Here is a 9,179-nt window from a genome sequence, read left to right as displayed (position 1 = left end):
GCACGTCACGCGTCACCGGCTAACCAAAGGGAAGCACCAAATTCTCTGAGGTCGGCGCCCAGTCAGCATTTCAAATTAAATACTTTCCTCGATTTTTTTTTTTTTAATTTCACCACATACGTTGAGGTCTAATGTTGATTCAGATCTGACAAATAAACGACTTCTGGCGGTTCCGCAGGCAAGGCGGTAACGTCGTGGACATCGTGGATGGATTTATATACGGGCGGTACTCGATTTTTTTTTTTCCAATTCGAGTTTCCAGTGGGACTTTGACCCGAAACAATTGTCATCTGAGTGATATCACAGGATTATCGGCAATTTCCTGCAACGCACCGAGTGAAATGATTCGACAAGAAAATGCTCCGTTTGAATGCTCTGAAAACCAAAAAAAACCCCATATATAGTGGCATGTATAGATCCTGTAGATCTGAATGAGTGTAATTTGTATTAAATAAAAGTTAAAAACCAAATTGTAATTACAGATCGATTTAAATATGTGACAAAGTTCAGTATTATTAATGCCGGTGGATATTTTTTTCCTCAGATCATTGGTCATATTTGGATCGGGGTAATAATGGCTGTGTCAGGTTTCGAGCATACCTCCCTTCATTTATTTTTCTCATTCATCTGCTTCAAGAAAGGTCGGCGGGGTAGGTGGGTAGGTGCGCAGGATTCTTAAAAAAAAAACATTTATTTGTTATTAGAATCACAATGGGCGTCTTTGTTTGAGAGTAGGTCTCCTAAGCCGCCACTTGCCAGCTTTGTTTCGTACGTACAATATGTCAACAGCAGGTCTGCTGTTGGCATTGTGATGAGGGTGGCTGGCTTGGGATCTTAGGGTCCTGAGTTCGAGCTCCGTTTTACCCCTGAATTACCACCGGGTGAGTGTTGTTGACTCAGCCTGTCATTCTTCGAAATGAGTACCAGTGGAGGGGCACTGCATCAGCGGCACAGCCGCGCCTCCAACAAATGGCAGCAACCCGGCAACCAAGCTGCCACACGCAACAACAGAATGCAGGTTGGGATCACAATGGGTCATCCATCACGCGTACGTCAAAGCCGACAGGACGACCTGCAGGTATGCACACTCACGTCTGAGCTGTTTCGCCGAGGTTGGAATCCCGACCCGGCTACAAACTGCCATCCTGGTGTCTCGCAGGTGAGGAATCGATGTGTGCGTGCCGTACGTGCCGTACGTACCTCGGATGGACGTTAAATTGGCGTCACGAGTTGGTTCCTTTGGTGGACGTTGAAGATCCCACGGTGTCATTCATGAAGAGTCGGCGAGTTATCTCCTGTCCCTGGATGAACTGCAAATTCCTGGCCGAATCACCTTCAGGGGAAACATCAGGCCTTGCCAACCGGTTCGTGAAAGACTTGGCTGACTCCACGACGAGGTCGGAAGAATTGGAGCTTGTTCATTCCTTTCATACTATACGCAGCCTCTGGCCGCTGGTTCAACCATCGGTGGGAGCGTGTCTGTGCCGCTGATGCAGTGCCCCCCTTGCATGTTTGGTTCGCAATTTGTAATTTGTTTGCAGCGCCGACTCTCCGTGTGTGTGCTCATGGTTTGAGACAACGTGGGATTATTTAACGTCCACCAAGTCATGCCGGCAGACAGGACGCCCAGCTTAACGTCCATCCAAGGGACGGCACACACATTGGTGAATCAACCTACCTGTGGAACAAACAGGGGCACTGCATCAGCGGCACAGCCGTGCTTCGAGAAAATGATGCAACCAGCAACCATGCATGCAGGCTGCATATGAAACGACAACAAATTCATGTACAAGTACAGGTATGTCTACCAATAGGTACACAAACTCAACTTGGAGTGAAAAAATACATTCTTGGGAAGGCACGTCGGTAGAGCACGTACCTCTGCCAGGTTAGTTTACCTTTTGTATCCCAGTGACAGGTCGGATCTGGATTCAGACCTGAACTCACAAATAATCGACTTGTTCCTGTCACCGAACCCAATTCATGCACCGAGTTTGGTCCGAATCCTCCCTTAAGTTTTCGAAACATCCTGCAAGTCCGATCACTCAATGATGAAGAATAACTTTTAAAATTCTCGGATCCAGATCCGGGTTCGGATCTTCACCAAAATCCAATCAGTTCGTCCTTGTGTCACGTACCCAAGCTCTCCCCCAAATTTCCTCCGAATCCATCCGCAACCTTTTGAGATATTTTGTTCACAATTAAACTGACAGACAGGTGTGAAAACATAACCTCACTCCACCTTTCTGCTTGGTGTTGGCTTCTGGTTAAGGTGGTGGGCTTGGGATCTTCGGATCCTGAGTTCAAATCCCACTTGGCTGTTGAATTACTACCAGTTGGGGTTGACTCTACCCGTCATCCTTCTGAGGTCGGAAAAAATGATTACCAGCTTGCTGGTATCCAGTGTTGGAGTGGTGACCTGTCCAGGATTGTACCCGATTAGCCAAGGAGACTGCTTGGGCAGCACCAACGCTCTGCACAGAGTATGGTCCCGATGGATGGATGGATGGATGGATAGATGGATGGATGGATCCACCTTTGGTGGCGCAGGTACAAAGGCAAATTGGCCGACACGTGCGTGAGAGTTGATAAAGTTTAATTTCCTTTCTCCCGAACAACTTTCCTTGGCGTGCTTTGATGAGCTGACTTACAGTTTGCTGATGTGGAGAAATTTCCCCAAAATCCCGATACTTCTGGTCTGCAAGACGTGGCTTGTGAAAGTGGGGAAAGTGCATTCACAACAACATCCCATCAGAGCATCTGCAGAGGCAGCGCAATTCAGTCCTGGCTGACTCAGCAATGCCGCAGGGAGTTTGTGCGACTGTTACTTCATGGTTGCCACCCTTCTTATCCTCATCAAAAGGAAACTATTTTGTATATCATTTATTCCTTGCACTGGTGGGACAGCTGATCACCCTGTCTTGCCTTGAACCGACTACTACGTCTTTATCCGGCCCAAGGGTCTGCTCAGGGGGCGATTTTGTCTTTCAACCATACTCGGTGTCGTCATGGTTGGAGGGTCCGCTCCGAGTCTGGGAGGTCGGTGGTTCAAACCCTGCCAAGTCATACCAAATACTTTAAAAATGGTCCGTGATGCTTCTTGTCGCTCAGTATTTAAAGAGGATGGAGCACGGACAAATAGACGGACAAACAAACGGACGGACACGGACAAAGGTCAATAGACGTCTGGGTCGGGCCTGGGGAGTCATGGATTCACTGGATCATGGGGCCGGTACCTGTGCGGGAGGACGAAAGTCCGAGTCTTCAGGTCCTTGGTACTTCCAGTCTTGCTCTATGGGTGCGAGACTTGGACTCTGACCAAGGATCTGAGACGGAGACTTAATTCCTTTGGTACCAGGTGTCTTCAGAGAATCCTTGGCTATCGGTGGTCGGACTTTGTGTCCAACGAGCGGTTGCTGAGAGAGAGTCGGACGAGATTTGTTACCTGCATAGTCCGTGAGCATCAGTTGCGGCTGTATGGACATGTGGCTCGTTTTCCTGACTCTGATCCTGCTCACCAGATTCTCTCAACGAGGGAGTCTCATGAGTGGAGGAGTCCAGTGGGTCGACCACGTGCCTCATGGTTGCAACAGGTTGACCATCATCTCAAGGAGATGGGGATGGGCCTGGCATCTGCCTGGGGGATGGCCAGACGGAGGCCCCTGAAGTACCGGCGGAAAGTGGACGCAGCGACGCGCTGTTCTGGCACATGCTCCCATACCTGACCTGGGCACGGACAAAACCCATAGGTTGACAACCATAGCACAAGCTTGATGGACCTAATGGACTCCTTCTAAGATAAAGTTTCTAGTAAGGAGACTCATATTATTGTTATTATTAACCTCCGCCATCTTCGAAGATGGATGGAGGTTACTGTTTTCACCCATTTCTGTTTGTTTGTTTGTTTGTTTGTGAACAGTATTACGGAAAAACTCCTCGACGGATTTCGACGAAACTTGGTGGGAGGGGTTAGGTATGGTCCAAGGATCATGCCATTAAATTTTGGACTTGGCCCCCCCCCCAAAAAAATTGTTAGAGAATTTTTTTTTTTTTTGCATTTCTACATGTTTTAAGTGATTTCCAACCCCCCCCCCCCACAAAAAATTGTTACCCCCCCCAAAAAATATAGAAAAAAATGTTTGTTTGCATTTCTACATGTTTTAAGTGATTTCCAACCCCCCCCAAAAAAAATTGTTAGAGAAAAATTTTTTTTTTTTGCATTTCTACATATTTTAAGTGATTTCCAACCCCCCCAAAAAAATTGAGAAAATTTTTTTTTGCATTTTTACATGTTTTAAGTGATTTCCAACCCCCCAAAAAAATTACCCCCCCCAAAAAAGAATTTTTTTTGCATTACTACATGTTTTAAGTGATTTCCAACCCCCCTCCAAAAAAAAATTGTTAGAGAAAAAAAAATTTTTCAACAAAATTTCGATTTTGTTTGGGCATTTTTACATGTTTTAAGTGATTTCCAACCCCCCCAAAAAAAAAATTGTTAGAGAAAAAAAATTTTTGCAACTTTTTTTTCAACAAAATTTCGATTTTTTTTTTGGCATTTTTACATGTTTTAAGTGATTTCCAACCCCCCCCCCCCCAAAAAAAAAAATGGAGAAAAGAACTATAACTCTGTCAGCACTGTTGACATATTTAATGAATAAGATATAAGGTTCACTTGAGTGACCCAGCAATATTGGCGGCGGAGGTTTTGCACTCTCCCGAGTGCTCCCCCTCTAGTTAATATTCTTATTGTTATTATTAGTCTTTTACAAATTGGCTGAACTTCTGACGAACGAATAAAGGTGATTTCAGAAGGAATTTGTGCAAGCTGCCAGAGATAACTCGCCTACTCTTGACGAGAGACATCGTGGGATGCTTAACGTCCAGCAACTCGTGCCAGCAGATGGGACACCCAGCTTAACATCCATCTGAGGGTGGTATGCTTTGTGATGTAACGTCCGACCTGCGAAGACTGTTTAAGCTGGGTTGGGAATCAAACCCAGACGAGATAGCTCAAAGGTAAGTGCATTCACTTCACCTCTGCACCATCCAATTAAAGACCTGCTATTCTTTAACCACACAATGCCTGAATGCCTCAATTCTGTGTTTGCTTCAAAATCTTGTCTCCAACCCCTCACTCTCGGTACCTATCCTGAACTCTGTGTCTTTTGCACCTGAGAAGGTGGAGAAGGTTATTAAAACCCTCGATTCTGATTCTGCAACTGGACCGGACGTGAGTGCATCATCTCACGTGTCCTAGAGCACATACGTCCACCAGGATGAACAGTTTACATTTTGTATCCCATTGCTAGGCCAGATCCCAATTCGGACCTGAACCAAAATCGGACTGATTCGACCTTGTCACACACACAACCTGTCCACCAAGTTTCGTCTGAAGCCATCCATAACTTTTTTGAGATATCTTGCTCACAGAGAGACAAACAGACAGCCGGGTGAAAACATAACCTGTCGACCTTCGGTGGCAGAGGTAACTTGGTGTAAAAACGGATCCCCTTAACTACACACTTTTCAGCTTACTTCTAATCATCAGCAAAGTCATGGAATCCATCATCACAGCTGATATGAAACCTTTCCTTTTCTCCAGCAACTTCAGCTCATATCAACGGTTTGGTTTCAAACCAGGTCACTCCACATTGGACATCCTGCTTCTACTCATCCAATAATGGATGGAGGCCCTCAATGTCAGACACAAGATCAGAACTGTCTCTCTTGACACATGTTGTGTATTTGATGCATTCTGGCATCCTGCCTTGCTCTCCAAACTCTCTGCCTATGGCATCCAAGGCCAACTCTACACATGGCTTTCTGACGTGCTCCCCTCTCGTAGTCGTGTGACTCAACAGAATCCGTTCATCTCCTCTCCCTGTCAATGCTGGAGTTCCCCAAGGCAGTGTTCCAGGCCAAGTCCTATTCTTAATCTTCATAAATTATCTCTCTGACTCTCTATAAAATTATTTCTCTATTTGCTGATGACTCCACCCTTTGCCATGACATCCCTCATCCTTCAGACAGGCAGGCTGCAACCTCTTCCCTCAATTCAGACCTTGACAAAATCAAAAGCTGGTCAACCACTTGGAATATATTGCTACAGATTCGGGGTTCAAGTTCGACCATGAGGGGAAGCACTCAGATTCCTCCCGAACACCCAGTCCTGAGGCCGCCGGGCACAGATAACTGCACATGGACGGGTTGCGAAGCAACCACAAACACCGATTGGGACTGCCAATCCTAGCAGGGTTACACTACGTCCCGTGTTCCCGTTTCTGGTGGATTGACCATACCAAGCGAGTTTCGTGCCCTCTTTGCATGCTTGTGTTAACTTACCGTATCATGCAGCTGAGCGGAGCTGCCAAGTACGCACCAGCTAACAAGAGCCAATTGGTGGGGTAAAACTTCCCGGTTAACCTGTGCGCAGACTTCGTGCCCTCTTTGGGTGCTTGTGTTAACTTACCGTATCAGGTGCAGCCGAGCGGAGCTGCCAAGTATGTACCGGCTAACAAGAGCCAATCAGTGGGGTAAAACTTCCTGGTTAACTTATGTGCAGACGACACTGGACCAATGGAGGAAAAGAGCTTGGTACATTTATAACATAAGCAATTTAGTACAATAAAGTGAGGATGAGGAAAAAGACATGTGAACAATAAAGGGTTTTAATACACAGCAATATGCACAGCAGGGGAAAGCAAGGGTTTGTAAGGTGCGGCGAAAGAAAAGCAGTGACATACAAAAGAAGACAGTGCAGAGCTAACATGATACAAACTTCTACAATCTTATCTCATGCAAACATTACAGGTGCCATCAAACAAACATACCCAAGGAAATTAGAATAGGGTAGAAAGATATGAGAAAGTACGAGGTGTAAACGACCTCTGTGGTACCCGGTGCGGCCAAGGGACTAGCGCAAACCCATTCACTTTGGAGGGGGAAGGAGGGAAGAAAACTGAGGGTGTCGATTGTGCACGAGTGGGGAAGTGCAAATGGGGTGCAACAAAGTGTATGTGGGGTGCAGATAAGGAAAAATTAAGAGGTGCCTATCTGTGGGTTGCTCTTTTTGCTCTTGTGCATCCACAGATGAGACAGAAGATAAAAGAGACAGAACGTGTGACAGGATAGCTTATAATGGCGTGTGAGAAAGTCTGTAAGTGTAAATGCTAAAATATATGATCGGTCTGGCGTTCTGCCCACACAGCGCTCTACTCCGCCTTTCTCCTCTCGTCACTCATCAGGCCAGGACTCTCCTCCTTGCCCGGCCCTTCACACTGAGAAGAAGACTGTGTGACCTTTGCAGAAGACCATGGAAAGGAGACTGTGATGAAGACTGTTCTGAAGACTGACTTACTCGAATGATCCTTGCGCAGCTATTTTACAGACGCTTGACGAAGGAGGAGCCTCAATTCGGATCAAAACGCTCTGTAGGTATTTCCCAGTGCCCTCATTGGTGCGCAGATGCTTTCCTAAGGAGTAGCCCCATCCCTGTGAGGCTCTGAAGCTGAAAATGGCCTCATTCGCTCCCCGGCCATGCGACGGAGCTCCGAGATTAACCTTGAGGAGATTGGGACCATACTCTTGGCAGAGTGTTGGTGCTGCTTAAGCAGTCTCCTTGGCTATTGCACTCAATCCTGGATGGGTCGCCACTCCGACACAGTATACCAGCATGCTGGCACTCGTTTTACCGACCTCGGAAGGATGACAGGCCGAGTTAGCTCCACCTGGTATTAATTCAACAGCTGAGCGGGATTTGAACTCAGGACTCTCGGATCAAAAGCCCGCCACCCTCACCATTAAGCCAACACCAGGCATGATTAACCTTGGGTGTGGGTTTTTGGGAGCACTTTCCGGCTCTGAACGTGCACTGGGCACCAATGCGAGTCGCTATTTAGCACAGTATCAGGACTTTTCAGATCACGTTGAATGGACCCAAGTGCATGCTTGCACTTTGAGCTATGTGCCAATATGTTCCGAACTCAAACATCTGCCAGGGTAGATAGTGTTCATTGTTCCCCAATATCCTCACAGGACAGTGGTGAACGTCCGGGGTGCCGACTGTGGTTTCGGCGTTTTGTAGTGGTTGTGATGAGGTGGGTGAAGCGCTGTGGCATTTCTGGTGAGGATGCTCATGCGTTTGTAGCGGTTGTGGTGAGAAGGGCATGCATAGTTTATTGTGGTGATTTTTAGGGAGGCGTTGTGGTGGTTGTATGAAGGTTGTAGCATTGTGGCTCGAGTACATGGAGAAGGTTGAAACAAAGTCTCCGTTGGGGAATGGTGGGCTGTTTGAACAGGGTTTTCGCGGTAGATGCCAATGAAGCTGTCCCTCTTGTTCTGCGGTCTGTGGCGTACATGCAATGAAGAGAAGATCATGTGTGCAGCAAAGAACATTTAAAGAGGGTAAAGGGCTAGAGAATGGAATGAGACCTAACCAAAAGTCCTCACAGCGCATCTTGTCCCATATACCCACCACACGTGAGGGAAGGGCTAACTAAAATGAATACCAATGAAATAACTGCCTGGGGACTGCACACAACACACAAATAGCACATAAATAACAAAACACACAAGCAGCACATAAATAGCACACAACACACAAATAACACACAAAGCACATAAATAACACAAAAATAGTACACAACACACAAATAACACATAAATAGCAAATAGCACAAAAATAGCAAACAACACAAATATAATACACAAATAGGAAATAACACATAAATAGAACACAACACACAAATAACACATAATTAAATGAATACATATTAATCACTTCCAGTCATGAAAAAAAGAAAAAAAATCACTTCCGGTAATGCAAAAAAATAAAATAACCACTTCCTGTCATAAAAAAATCACTTTGGGAAATAAATAAATAATCACTTTCGGTCATGGATAAAAGAAAAAAAATCACTTCCGGGAAAAAGGTTTTAAATCACTTCCGGTAATATAAAAAACAAAATAACCACTTCCTGTCATGAAAAAAATTACTTTCGGAAATGTAAAAAAAATCACTTTGGGAAATAAATAAATAATCACTTTCGGTCATGGATAAAATAAAAAATCACTTCCGGTAATGTAAAAAACAAAATAACCACTTCCTGTCATGAAAAAAATTACTTTCGGAAATATAAAAAAAACACTTTGGGAAATAAATAATCACTTTCGGTCATGGA

This window comes from Eptatretus burgeri, chromosome 17 (assembly GCF_056783735.1).
Source record: "Eptatretus burgeri isolate ZD-2024b chromosome 17, Ebu_testis_v1, whole genome shotgun sequence".
Classification (NCBI taxonomy): domain Eukaryota; kingdom Metazoa; phylum Chordata; class Myxini; order Myxiniformes; family Myxinidae; genus Eptatretus; species Eptatretus burgeri.
Note: the sequence above shows the minus strand (reverse complement) of the source record.